Below are 13,178 nucleotides of genomic sequence, written 5' to 3' on the forward strand. Positions count from 1 at the left end.
GGCAAACATCCAGGGCAGTGCCAGTGCCAGCTGCTCCTTTCACAAGACACTTCCACAGAAGACAAAGAAATTGTACATGTTGAAGCATCATGGAAAGAATGGAATTTTTTTTTACTATGATCAGGAACAATTTCCAGGACCATTCCGAAGTCAACCTACCTGAGTTTTAGAGGAGCAAATTTCTCAGCAGCCTTCCATGCAATCAATATAGACCTCAAGTAGAAAAGCCCTTCGCCAATTCCAGAAAGGTCTGACTAGGCCTCCTCCATCCCCGCTACCACCACCACCAACTCACTCACCTACCCTTCATGGAACCTGCTAAACAACAGCTGATCACAACTCTGGCTCCTTATCTGAAGTCAACACCCCCGAAAGACAAACAGCCAGTGACCTCTATCTGTTCACTCATCAAAACCAAAAATATCTCATACATTTTTTTTCCAGGGACACACTTGCCTGGGGTCAGGAGAAGAACTGTCTGATGGGTAAGGCAGTCTGATATCAGGAGTGAGCTCCCATATCCGGAACAAACCTGTTTTTTAAAAAGTTGAGTCTCTCTGGCTTCCCCTATGCCATATTCTGGCATTTCACATCTTCAACAAGTTCTACAGTTGATTAAGGCCAAAATAAGTTTTTCCTTGGCTTTACTGAGATATAATTGAAGGCCAAAATAAATTTGAAAAACAAGAGTTTGAAGTCCAATTTCATTCACAAATAGATTAATCCTATGCCTCCCAGTGGATTCAGAATACTGGGCCTCCCCAGTGGCCTGGAGGAACTGCCCAGCCTCCTGTGACCTGGCACTCAGTCACCCTTGGGAGCAGCAGGCCTGCCTCTCCAAATATGGCCTGAGATCTGCAGTAAGAGTGAGCTCAGGCCTGCAAAAGGGTCCACAAGAATGTTTACCAAGACTGACAAACTTAGAGGGCAGCCCCAGGAGCAAAGAAAGCACAAGCACCATCCCTCAGAACACTCCTGAACAGCAGGGCAGCATGTGAGGAAATGACTGCTTGCTGGGCTTCTGGCCCCTCAGCACCCTGTAACCAGAGCAGACCAACAGAGAGGCCATGGCAGGCCTGACACTTAAGCGGAGGGCTGTGCACAGCCCACAATGGGCCCCATTCTCCCTGGAAGCTCATGGCAGGAGGGCAGAGGGGAGGCCAGGACATTCCTTCACCCCCTCACATGGAGGGAAAGGGCACAGGCAGCCCAGGGTATCAGAGGCCTGCATAAGAAGAAAGCCTGAGCAGCCATTTTTCTATCCAGCTGCACAAATCAAAAAGGGCCCCTCCTAAAAAAGCAGAAGGGAGTCCTGAGGTGCCAACTGATTAAGTCATGCGGATTAGATGACCTACACAGGAGTCCTCTCTCTGGGCAGCAGTGCCCAACCAGAAGGAAAAAAAAAACACCACCACCACTCAGGGCGTTGAGGTGACAAGGGACCCCACATCCCCCGTCAGCCCAGGGCTGGTACTACAAGCAGAACAATCAACTTTTCCTACTAAAGATTTCTTCCCAGTGCCAAGGAATCCAGTCACTTTTTAAACTACTTTTAAAACTGGAAAAAGCACATGTTCAGACTGGCAAACACAGTATGTTAAGTCTATACTATTGGGACTTCCCTGGTGGTCCGGTGGTTAAGAATCCGCCTTCTGGGCTTCCCTGGTGGCGCAGTGGTTGAGAGTCTGCCTGCCGATGCAGGGGACGCGGGTTCGTGCCCCGGTCCAGGAGGATCCCACATGCCGTGGAGCGGCTGGGCCCGTGAGCCATGGCCGCTGAGCCTGCACATCCGGAGCCTGTGCTCCGCAACAGGAGAGGCCACAACAGTGAGAGACCCGCGTACCGCAAAAAAAAAGAAAAAAAGAAAAAAGAATCTGCTTTCTAATGTAGGGGACCCGGTTCGAACCCTGGTCGGGGAACTAAGATCCCACGTGCTGTGGGACAACTAAGCCTGTGCACTCTGGTGCCCGAGTGCCACAACTAGAGAGAAGCCCGCTCACCATAACAAAAGACCCCCACATGCCACAATGAAGACCCAATGCAGCCAAATAAACAAACAAAAATATATATATATATATATATTTTTTAAGTCTATACTATTGACCCTTCTGACAAAATATTGTGATCTCTTCCAGGTAAGCAGAAGCAACAGCTGGTAGCACAATCCAGAGAAGGAAAGGAGACAGGAATCCTACTGTTATCTATTTGTGACTTTAGTGAATTCTATTTTTAGATCTTTATTAAAGAGCTTCTCTTCTAGTCTCCTCTTACCAAATTTCTCTCCTCAGGCAATTCAATCTTCACAATATTGCTCAAAAGTCTAAAAATATAAGACGCTTATTCAGGTATGCTTAACATAACAGATAAAGCAAAGTTCACTACACTTTCTCGTTTTCCACAAGACTCAGAATCCACCCCTGTTCAAGGGCTACTCATCAGGCTGGTCTCCACCATTAAAAAATCCAGTAAGCAAGAGACTTCTCTGGCAGTCCAGTGGTTAAGACACCATGCTTCCAATGCAGGGGGCAGGGGTTCGATCCCTGGTCAGGGAACTAAGATCCCACATGCCGCACGGCAAAGCCAAAAAAATCCAGTAAGCAAGGCTCCCTGAGGTCAGGGCAGATCCGATGCAAAGACAATCTACCAGCCCAAGCAGGAGTATACACAAGACATTTACAGTGACGAGAGATGCATGTTTTATAAAAGCATTTCATAGTATAATAAGGGCCCAGAAAATGGATGGTATACCGGGTGCTGATTAACAGCCAAATAAAAAGGAACCAGTATTTGCAATTCCATTATTAACTTTATCATTTTTCTTGGCAAAAACTGGTTAGAGAATCAACCCAGCCCTGGAGAACAACTAAGCTAATTAAAAGAGGCATTTATGAAAACCAAGGCAGAGCTGGTTCACTTCTGTCATAGACAGCCTTGGGAATCTTCTTAAGTAATCCCATATCAACCCCTGGAATTCCTAGAGTAAATGTTCCCAGTACAGTGAGAGGTAAAACAGAGACAACCATAACATTTGCCAAAACAAGCATCTACCAATTCCACGAATCTGTTTCAATACATATTAGAAAGAACTTTGTAAGCAGTGCTTCTTGTCTGTCGATTCCCATACTGCATACATAAAAACTTAACATTCATAGAAATGAAGAGCAAATGCCAAAACAGACCAAGCTGGGCACTGGCCTCTCTTTCCCTGAGTATGACACATCCTTCCAAATGTTTCACTCATCCTTAAGCTCCCCTCAACTGGCACACTCCCCTATACTTAGGGTGTCCAAGGGCTGTGACTGCCTCAGGAAGAATGAATCTGTGGCTACACATACCCCCAATGGCAGAGAATATCGAGTCTAGGCCTCTACGTGACTATAAAAATTGCATACCCATGCAAGTCATAGAAAAGGAACTGGGGAAAATGTACACAGTGCTTAAAAATGAAAATCAATAAAAACCTGCCTTACTTGATGTTATAGATGTGCTCCTCCAAAACTGTAAGTCACACTGCACTTTTTTCAAAAGTTTTATATTTAATATTGCAGTAATAAAAAGATTCTAAAAAAACTTTATGCACAAAGATGTTAACTGCAACATTATCTATTATAACCAAAGTAAGATTAACAACCATGTAAGAACTGGGGACAGGTTAACCATCAAAAATGTTATATTGGGCTTCCCTTGTGGCACAGTGGTTGAGAGTCTGCCTGCCGATGCAGGCGACACGGGTTCGTGCCCCGGTCCGGGAAGATCCCACGTGCTGTGGAGCGGCTAGGCCTGTGAGCCATGGCCGCTGAGCCTGCGCGTCCGGAGCCTGTGCTCTGCAACGGGAGAGGCCAAAGCAGTGAGAGGCCCGCGTACCACCAAAAAAAAAAAAAAAAAGTTATATTTATAGAACAATGATCATGCTATAATGCTGGGAGGGCAAAAACAAGATTAAAAATTAAATTTATACTCTAACCTAAACTCAGTAAAAGCGTTGCCCAAGGGCCATCTCTGGAGGACACCCAGGAATCAGGGGATATCGGCTGCTCCTAGGGAGGGGAAGCAGGGACTTAGGGGGTGGGTGGAAGAAAGATTTCTTTCCCCTGTCCAATCCTTTTGAACTTTTTGAGTTTGAACCATGTGTTAGCATTTCCTATTTAAAGAAAGAATACAGTTGGGGGACAAGGGATTTTTCCCTTCCTTTCTACTTTTTTCTTCCACATTTATTTTAAATATATCTATTATTTAATACAGCTTTTCCCCCACTATAGTGTCTTAAAATTCCGTGATCATTTTGCCAAGTACGTGATTACCCACCATCTTTCTTTCACAGAAATCTCCCTTTTCGAGTAACTTATCTCACCTTCTAGTGCTATAAAAGCCTTATCTTGGGGGGACTTCCCTGGCGGTCCAGTGGTTTAGACTCTGTGCTTCCACTGCAGGGGACACAGGTTTGATCCCTGGTTGGGGAACCTAAGATCCTGCATGCTGTGCAGCACAGCCGAAAAAAAAAAAAAAAAAAAAAGCCTTATCTTCCTGGAGAACAGAGGCCCTACAGGAAAAGAAGGAACCAATATTGGTGAAAGCCCACAACCGAAATAGAATTACATACACCACAATGACCACCTCCAAAGGAAGTGGGGAATGCCACTCAGTCTCCCGCCCACACCACCAATCAGTCACCCTTTATTGTCAAAGGGTAATAATGAAAATGAAATGTATTCTGTAGAGTCAATTCAGGACCAAAAATTATAAACAGCTTCAAAAATATAAAATTAATTCCAATGTCTAAAATTTAGACAGTGGTATTTTCAAAATCAATTAGCTCAAGAAGGTATAACTGAGAAGCAAAACCTCAACACTAGTAAACGTACCCCATGATGTATAGGATAAAGACATTGTCATAAAAGTGATTTTTTTAGGGACTTCTCTGGTGGTCCAGTGGGTAAGACTCTGTGCTCCCAATGCAGGGGGCCCGGGTGCAATCCCTGGTCAGGGAACTAGATCCCGCATGCGTGCCGCAACCAAGAGTCCACATTCCGCAACTAGGAAGCCCGCATGCCGCAAGTAAGAAGTCCGCATGCTGCAACTAAGACCTGGCACCGCCAAAATTTCTTTCTCCCGTTGTGGAGCACAGGCTACGGACGCGCAGGCTCAGCAGCCGTGGCTCACGGGCCCAGCCTCTCCGTGGCACGTGGGATCTTCCCGGACTGCGGCACGAACCCGTGTCCCCTCCATCGGCAGGAGGACTCTCAACCACTGCGCCACCAGGGAAGCCCCAAAATTTTTTTTAAAAACTGATTTTTTATATTCAGTTGATATTCCCACTAGAATCCTATTTTTAAAATATAAATTAAGTCAACATACTGCAAAAGTTTCATTCAGATTTACTTCACTCCAACAGAGAACACACAACAGTTTCACCAATTTAGACACGCTCTGTTCATGATATTGTACCAAAGCATCCCATCCATCCTTCCACCCTGGACCCAGAGCAAGGCTAAGAAAATGCTTAGCTATCAAACCTAAGAAACAGGAAAATAGGAAACCCTATTCATTAAGGCTAAATTAAGCACTCTAGCTGGTGTAATTTTGTAAACTACTCTAAAATCCTATTTATAGAAATTGCTATCTGAGCAGTATTACTGACTAATGATCAGAGTGAAGAGGGACTGTCAAAAGGCAAAGCAGGTTATGCAACTCACAGGAAGACTGCTTTAAATCAATACCCAGAGGCATGCGCACACAAAGACCTACTGGGAAATGACCAGATCAATCAGTAGTATATTCAAAACCACCATCACCTTACTCCAGAACTGAAGTGTCAACACAGGAAAAGCAGAGAAAGATGGGGGCTTAAGAAGCAACAGCACAGGGGCTCCCCTGGTGGCGCAGTAGTTAAGAATCCGCCCGCCAATGTAGGGGACACGGGTTCAAGCCCTCATTCAGGAAGATCCCACATGCCACGGAGCAACTAAGCCCGTGTGCCACAACTACTGAGCCTATGCTCTACAGCCCATGAGCCACAACTACTGAGCCCGCAAGCCACAACTACTGAGCCCACGTGCTACAACTACTGAAGCCTTTAGGTCTAGTCTGCAACAAGAGAAGCCACCGCAACGAGAAGCGTGCGCACCGCAATGAAGAGTAGCCCCTGCTCGCCACAACTAGAGAAAGCCCATGTGCAGCAACAAAGACCCAATGCAGCCAAAAATAAAATAAATTTATCAAAAAAAAAAAAACTTAAAAAAAAAAAAAAGAAGCAACAGCACAATAACACTGGCAAAGGCACAGAAATACTCTTTAACATGGAGGAGGGAGAACACTTATTCCAGAAAAGGAGGGAGAAATCCTTGACCAATATACAGGACACACTGAAGACCATACTACCTGTATGATACTCTGGAAGACTCCAGCCTCCAAGCAGTCATGCTCTGTAGTGGCTCAAATCTAAACAATGTGCCCCAGAACCTGGAATATTGAATCAAACTTCTCATTGCTGACTTCCTATACTGGCTAGAAAAAAACTCATGAGACTTCACTCTTATTCTTGCCCATCCACAAAATGTATCTGTCAACACTTGCAATTCCACTAGGCTAGTTATGTGCCTCTTATCAAGAAGGCTATGACCAAAAAATCCCCCAAAAAACCCAACTTAAAAAAGCAAGCACAGGTATAGGGGCTCTAACTTCACACCATCACGGGCCACCTTCAGTTTGCCTTGCACAGGTCAAATCTGTGAGCCAGTGGCCATTCTTTAACTGAATCCAGTCTAAAGCTACATTACGGGGGACTTCCCTGGTGGCCCAGTGGTTAAGAATCCACCTACCAATGCAAGGGATGCAGGTTCGATTCCAGGGCGGACAACTAAGCCCACGCTCTAGAGCCCATGTGCCACAACTAGAGAGAAGCCCAAGCACTGCAATGAAGAGCCCGTGCACCACAACGAAAAGATCCCACATGCCGCAACAAAGATCCCCCGTGCCGCAACTAAGACTCAACGCAGCCAAATAAATAAATAAATATTAAAAAATAAAGCTACATTACACCCACCATGATTCTGAGTATCCAAAACTATAGACACTTTAAGTCAAACTATTCCTCTACCTACCAAGTGGGTCAACAAATCATGCTTTCTCTTTCATAAGTTCACTTCTTCCTTGCCATCTTACCTGCCTGCCACAAAGACTCAAGCCTTCCCCCATTCCCATTCCTGCAGTCTAGGGGGCCCCTCTTTTTTTTTTTTTTTTTTTTGGCCACACCACTCAACTTGTGGGATCTTAGTTCCCCGACCAGGGATTAAACCCAGCCCTCCACAATGAAAGTGCAGTCTTAACCACTGGACCACTGGGGAATTCTCTAGGGGCCCCTCTTTATTTGGAGTTTCTCGAGACCTCACCAGTGCTTGGCTGATGCAGCCTTACATCCTCATCTTTTCACTGTCAACCTCCTGCCTCTTCCACTCAGTGGTAGACCCCTGCTGGTACCAGAACCATTCAGGTCCCTAACATCTGCTGAACTGGCTCATCTTGAACCTTCTTTATCTCTCTCCACTCCTCTGCTGACCACTGTTCTTGTTCAGATCCAGTGTCTCCCCCACTGGACCACAGCAGTAACCAACCTGCCTCTGGTCCAGCCCAGCCTCAACATTCACAGTGAGGGCTCACTTCTTAAAACACAGAGCTGATCCCATCACAGCTGTGCTCCGAGATCTTCAAGGTTTCCTATTCTTACATAACACCAAACTCCTCCACGTGGCATTCTGACTGCAACCCAACCTTCCAGAACATACAAAAAAAAAAAGTGCCCAGTCTTCTCCCTCCCACCCCTTTCCTCTGCTCATTTCTTCTTCCACAAAATTGTGACCTTGTTGCCACCACTCCTTCACCAATCAAACCACTAACCGTTCTTGAAGGTCTAGCCCAATGCAGTTCTTCCCTAAAGTCTGCCCTCTCCAGCCTAGGACCCAAGTTCCTTGGCTTACTTCAGCATGGTACCCAGAGCAACCAGCACAGGCCTCAAGAAGGCTCTGACAAACCCTAGGTTTCTGAAAAATGGTCCCTCACAACATGTTCCTGGAGTTCCACATGGGATCACTGATCACCTTCCCATATCATCCTGGCATTCTGCCCACCACCAGACACCTGGGCTTGGTCTTTGCCAGAGAAGGACCCAACTGAGGCCACCATTATTAGTCTGATATAACAGAAACACAGATGGGTACAGCCAAATGTTCAGCCTGGGTTCAAATCCTAATTCTGCCACATGACAGTTGTGTGACCTTGGGAACATTCCTTCATCTATGACTCAGTTTAATAAGCCACTATAAAGGATTCTCATAAGCATTAGCAATGGTGCATGTAGAGCAGAAACACAGAAGGCCCTCGACTGTGGCTGATGTAGATCCATCGTGTCACTGGCCCAGAGCACAGGGAAGGGTGGAACAACTGTGAGGTAAAGGACTGAACATGCTCCCATCTGCCTCAACAAGGATGAACACATATCTACTCTCAGGGGTTAATATACCAGCCCTGCCCAAGAGGAAGTGCAATGCCCCCAGTTCAAGTGAGAAATAAGGTTGTTAAAAGTTTTTAACAAACAAATGCCATGCTTCTCCTTTTCTAAATAATCCCAGTTTAAGTGGCCCCAGGGTCCCTCCAAATCCCACCATATTCAATGTTTAAGAGGCACTAGCAAACCTGCAGAAGACGTGGTTTAAAGCTTTGGTCATGCTAAATATTCTGGCCCACACATTCCTGAATGCAGTCTCCTCCCCCATTACAGCCTGGTATTCCCTTTGCTCAAACTTTTCAGCCAGTCTTTTGAGCTGGCTCCTTCTCCCTCCTCTCTCCTCTAAGGGCCAACCTCAGAGCCAGAGGTCCTTTTCCCATCCCCTCCCTGCCACGACCTATGTGGCCACCAACAAGATCTTTCTAAACATGGGTCTGGACTATACCACTCAACTGAGGAAAAGCATTCCCAGACTCCTGCACCTTGAGTATGAAGTCTGAACTACTAAGCACAACAAGAAAGGCCTGGGGCTCCCACCTGTCATGCTGGAGGACTTACACGTGCTACTTTAGGCACTCATATACATGTGGTTCCCTGTGTCCAGAACTTGCTGTCCCCCAGCTAATTTCTGCTGGCCCTGCAAGCCTCAGCTCAGGAATTCCCTTTCTCCTCAGGCTCCCAAGCACCATCTGAGCACACTTAGTGGGCAGACACTATCGATCATAGGTTCCCCATCCCCCACTGTCCACGAACCTGAGTTCCTTAAGGGCAGAACCAGTCTCTTGGGTCCCCTGGACCTACCACAGAATTTGGTAAGCAGTGAAGCCAAATATTTGTTAAATAAATGAAATGTATTTTGCTAAATCAATTTTTCAGAGCAGTAAAGACTGGCTCTCTGCCTCCTTCAACAGAGGCACGTAACAACACAAGCCTTCATGTTCCAACCAGATGTTTGTTGCCTATATAGTAATGCTTACTCCTTTCTTACAGTAACCCACAGGCCTTAAACAGGCTCATACCATGCATCCAACTCCCTCCTCAAATCTCACTCCTCCAAGAAATGCCTCCTCAGCCTCCTTTAAGCATGTAGGCCAGGAGCTCTTATTACTTGGCTTCAAGGCAAACAAAGTTCAATTCAACTTCTCCATATTCAAACTATGCCTCCAATGTTCAATTCTTTTTCTAAAAAAGGACATCCCAAAATTATGTCTCTGAACGCTGAGCATAGAACCACCTGATAAAGTTACAACATCCGATCTACACCAAACTCCAAAACACCTGGTAGCACATCCAACTCTTTATCTGGACTTAGGTCCTATAAACACCACCCTCCCTGCAGAGTTTAGCTTCCATGCCAGGAATCACGTCTACTCGCTTATTTAGGGAAACAGCAGGCCGGACTCTTAAGTTAGAACTCTAGGCTATAACCGTGCTGTCCCAGGCTGTAGCTCTCACCAAGGCAAAACTTCATGATCACCATTAAAACTAATTCTGAAGTAACTTTACAAATCTAAGAGCTTCTCAAGTCACAGAATTAAAATATGCATTTTAAATTAGTAGTTGACTTCGTATGAAATTAACTCGGAATTTACGGCAGAAGGATTCTAAACCGAAAGAGCATTTTCTCTGGAGACATTTTCCAGATATACCCGCGGGTGAATATGGTTTTCCAAACACCAAAGAAGCCCAAGTGTGTATGTGTGTGAAGGGGTGACCCCAAGGCTCTGAGCGGCTCAGGATATAGCGGCTGCGGCGCCTCCTGAGGGGCTCAATGCCCCATCCTCGAGCTCTGGCCAAATTGGGCCGCGCGACCCTCTGAGGAAGCCCGGGAGACAGTCCGCAGGCCGCACACGCCCGCGACCGCCGCGCGTTCCCTGGAGCGCGGCCCGGGCTGAGGCCTGGCCCACCGCCGCGACGCGCAGCCCGGGGCCGGACGCCTCCAGCCTTCGCCCGAGGAGCCGAGAGCAAGGGGCCGTTCTACCCGGGCCGCGTCGCCCCCTCACCCGCAAGGACGTCCGCGACCGTGTCCCCGCCCCGGGCCAAAGAGCGAGAGCAGCAGCAGGTGTTCCTCGGAAGGCTGGGCCAGCGACGGAAATGGGGGCCTGGGCTGCCAGGCTCGGCGGCAGTGGACGCACGGCGCACTCACCGAGCGCCGACGGGCGGGCCGCGGCAGGTGCTCGCTCTTCCCACCCGCGAGACGCCGCCCCGCTCCCCGGGGACTCGGCGCGAATCTCCTGCCGCCGCCGTCGCCGCCGAGCCCGAGGACCTCTAGCGCCGCACCGCAGCCTCGGCGCGAGCACGTACCGGGCAGTGAGGGAGCGCGAGGGCGGGGCGCGCGACCGAAGCCTAGCAACCCCCTGACACGCGAGTGCCGCAGCCAATCCCGCTGCCAGCTCCGCGCGGCGCCGACCGGCAGTCCCCGCGACGCCCGCTTCTGCCTGCGTCGGCCGCCCCGCAGCGCGCCGCACCCGCGCACAGGCCCCGCCCCCCTCGCCCCTCTGCTTATTGGCCCGCCGCGCCCCCGTCTGAAAAGACACGCCCCATCCTGGAAATCCCGCCCGCGGCGGGCCAGGTCCGTACCCGCGACACGCCCCGGCCCGTCCGGGTTACCCGGAGAGCTCAGGACGGGGAGTGGGGGAGGGGCGCCCCGCCCAACCTCAGGCATGTGGGCCCCTGAGAGGCATCCAACCTACCCGGGTGGTCAGGCCCGATAACTGGCCCGGCCACAACTGGCCACCCATAGACTGCCTTCCGCCCTCCTGATTTCTGTCGAACGCAAATCAGGTAATTTTAAGACAAGAAAACAATCAGGAAGCGTCCTCCAAATTGCGAAGGACCATGGCCCCGTTGACCGACTCTTATACTGATGAGGAAACTGAGGCGAGGGCCGAGGGCTGGAAGGGCAGGAAGCCTGCCCCTCTCCGGGGGCTTAGCCCCCAGCAGGCGGGGGTGTCCGGGAAGCGCCTCAGGCCTGACCCTCGTCCCCTCCTCCTGCCCTGAACACCCGGAATCCGGTGCCTCCTCAGCCGCCAGAAATAGCTCTGACCTGCTGGCGCTGGTCACTCACTGGAGGCCCGCATTCTTTCAGGGAGTTGGGGGAGTAAAGGGCAGGGAGTTACAGCTGAGGTCTGTCTCCCTACAAGGGGAGGGTCCTAAAAATGCTCTCACTCCCCAGGGCTTACCTACGCCCACTATCTCAAAGACCCCCGACAGTTACTGGACAGGTATGGGCATGGGACTCGTGGTGGGCTCTGTTCCCCAAACCCTATGCAGGATGTGTCCATTCCCTCCTGGGCCTGTGGCCAGGCTGGAATTCCAGGCCCGCACTCTTGTCAACGAGTACATTCTGAACACAGAACGGGCTGCTGCCTGCCAGGGGTTCCTCCTGGAATCTGGACAGCCCTGGGTCTCCCCTGCTTTCTCCCCCTCCTTAGGAAGGACTAGAAGAAGCAAATTTCAAAGAGAGCAAAAAGGAATGCCTCATCTCTCAAACACACATACTTGTTTGTGATGCGTTATACTTAAATGCTTAAGCTCCAAACTTCATTCACACAGACCAGAAAAAGAAGTAAAAACCAGGAAAAAAGCCCCAAATTATCCCTTGGATGTTAAAACTAAAAAATTTATGGCCTTTCAAATCCAGTTCTAAAATTCTCCTGCTTCAAATAGGCTAAAAATGCAGCACAGGGAGATCAGCTCTGTGCTTTGTGACCACCTAGAGGGGTGGGATAGGGAGGGTGGGAGGGAGACGCAAGAGGGAGGAGATATGGGGATATATGTATATGTATAGATGATTCACTTTGTTATAAAGCAGAAACTAACACACTATTGTAAAGCAATTATACTCCAATAAAGATGTTAAAACAAAAAAAAAAAGGCTAAAAATGTAGAAAATTATTTGGGTTTCTAAACAAAATACATTCTTTCCATTCACTCCTTCAGCTTGCAGAGTTTCCCTGCCACCACAAACGCACACCAGACACTGCTTTGCAGCCCTAGGTTCTGCTGGGTATTTTAGTGTCTGACTGTATAATTTTATATATATATATATATATATATATATATATGTTTTCCCAAAACAAAGACAGCAGTGAGTACAGGCCTCATCCCTCCTACCGTCTACACAGAAACTGCTAGCTGCTCTTTAGTCCTCAATGACCATCCATGGATACTAGAGTAACTCCCCTTCTTCATTTTTGGCACTTCAGTGAGGCCACTCACTCTGGCCTCCAGGGTCCCATCACCCCATACCCAAGCTCCCCCAGAGCTCTGGCCATGGGAAGGTCTCTACCTCAACCAGCTGGTGCCAAAAGGTGGGATAGGCCCTTCCTAGTCCTAGGAGGAGGGGAGCAACAACCAGAGTTTGCCTGAAGCCCTTACAGCCAAATCCTTCCAGTCCCTGCCTCTCCAGGTTTGGAACTCACTTGGAGATGCTCTGGTCCCAGGCTGGCCCCAATGTTCTCCCCCTTCCCCAGCCCTCCAGCCTTGGCAGCTCTCCCCACAAGGCCAGAACAGATGTGAGCTCTGGCTCTCATTGCTAGCTTCTTCTTTTTTGCCTGGAGTTGGGGTTCCCCCAACCCCCTGTTCCTTCAGGCCCTAGAAGGCAAGAGGCCTGGATGGCCAGCCTCTTGGGGCCTAACCAGCCGCCATGGAGCCCATAGAGAGAGGTGGACAGTCT

General features: G+C 48.7%; 1 protein-coding gene across 3 annotated transcripts in view; it reads right to left on the reverse strand.

Moving 5' to 3' along the window:
• DAG1 (dystroglycan 1) overlaps positions 1-10,937 on the reverse strand; it is a 62,174-nt gene extending 51,237 nt beyond the window's left edge. Inside the window, exon 1 of one of the 3 annotated variants that reach the window (XM_030867122.3) lies at positions 10,805-10,937. The gene's annotated coding sequence lies outside the window, so the exon portion shown is untranslated. The other 2 variants (XM_030867119.3, XM_030867120.3) reach the window with 2 other exon arrangements.
• Positions 10,938-13,178: the final 2,241 nt, after the last annotated feature.

This window comes from Globicephala melas, chromosome 11 (genome assembly GCF_963455315.2).
Source record: "Globicephala melas chromosome 11, mGloMel1.2, whole genome shotgun sequence".
Taxonomy (NCBI): Eukaryota; Metazoa; Chordata; class Mammalia; order Artiodactyla; family Delphinidae; genus Globicephala; species Globicephala melas.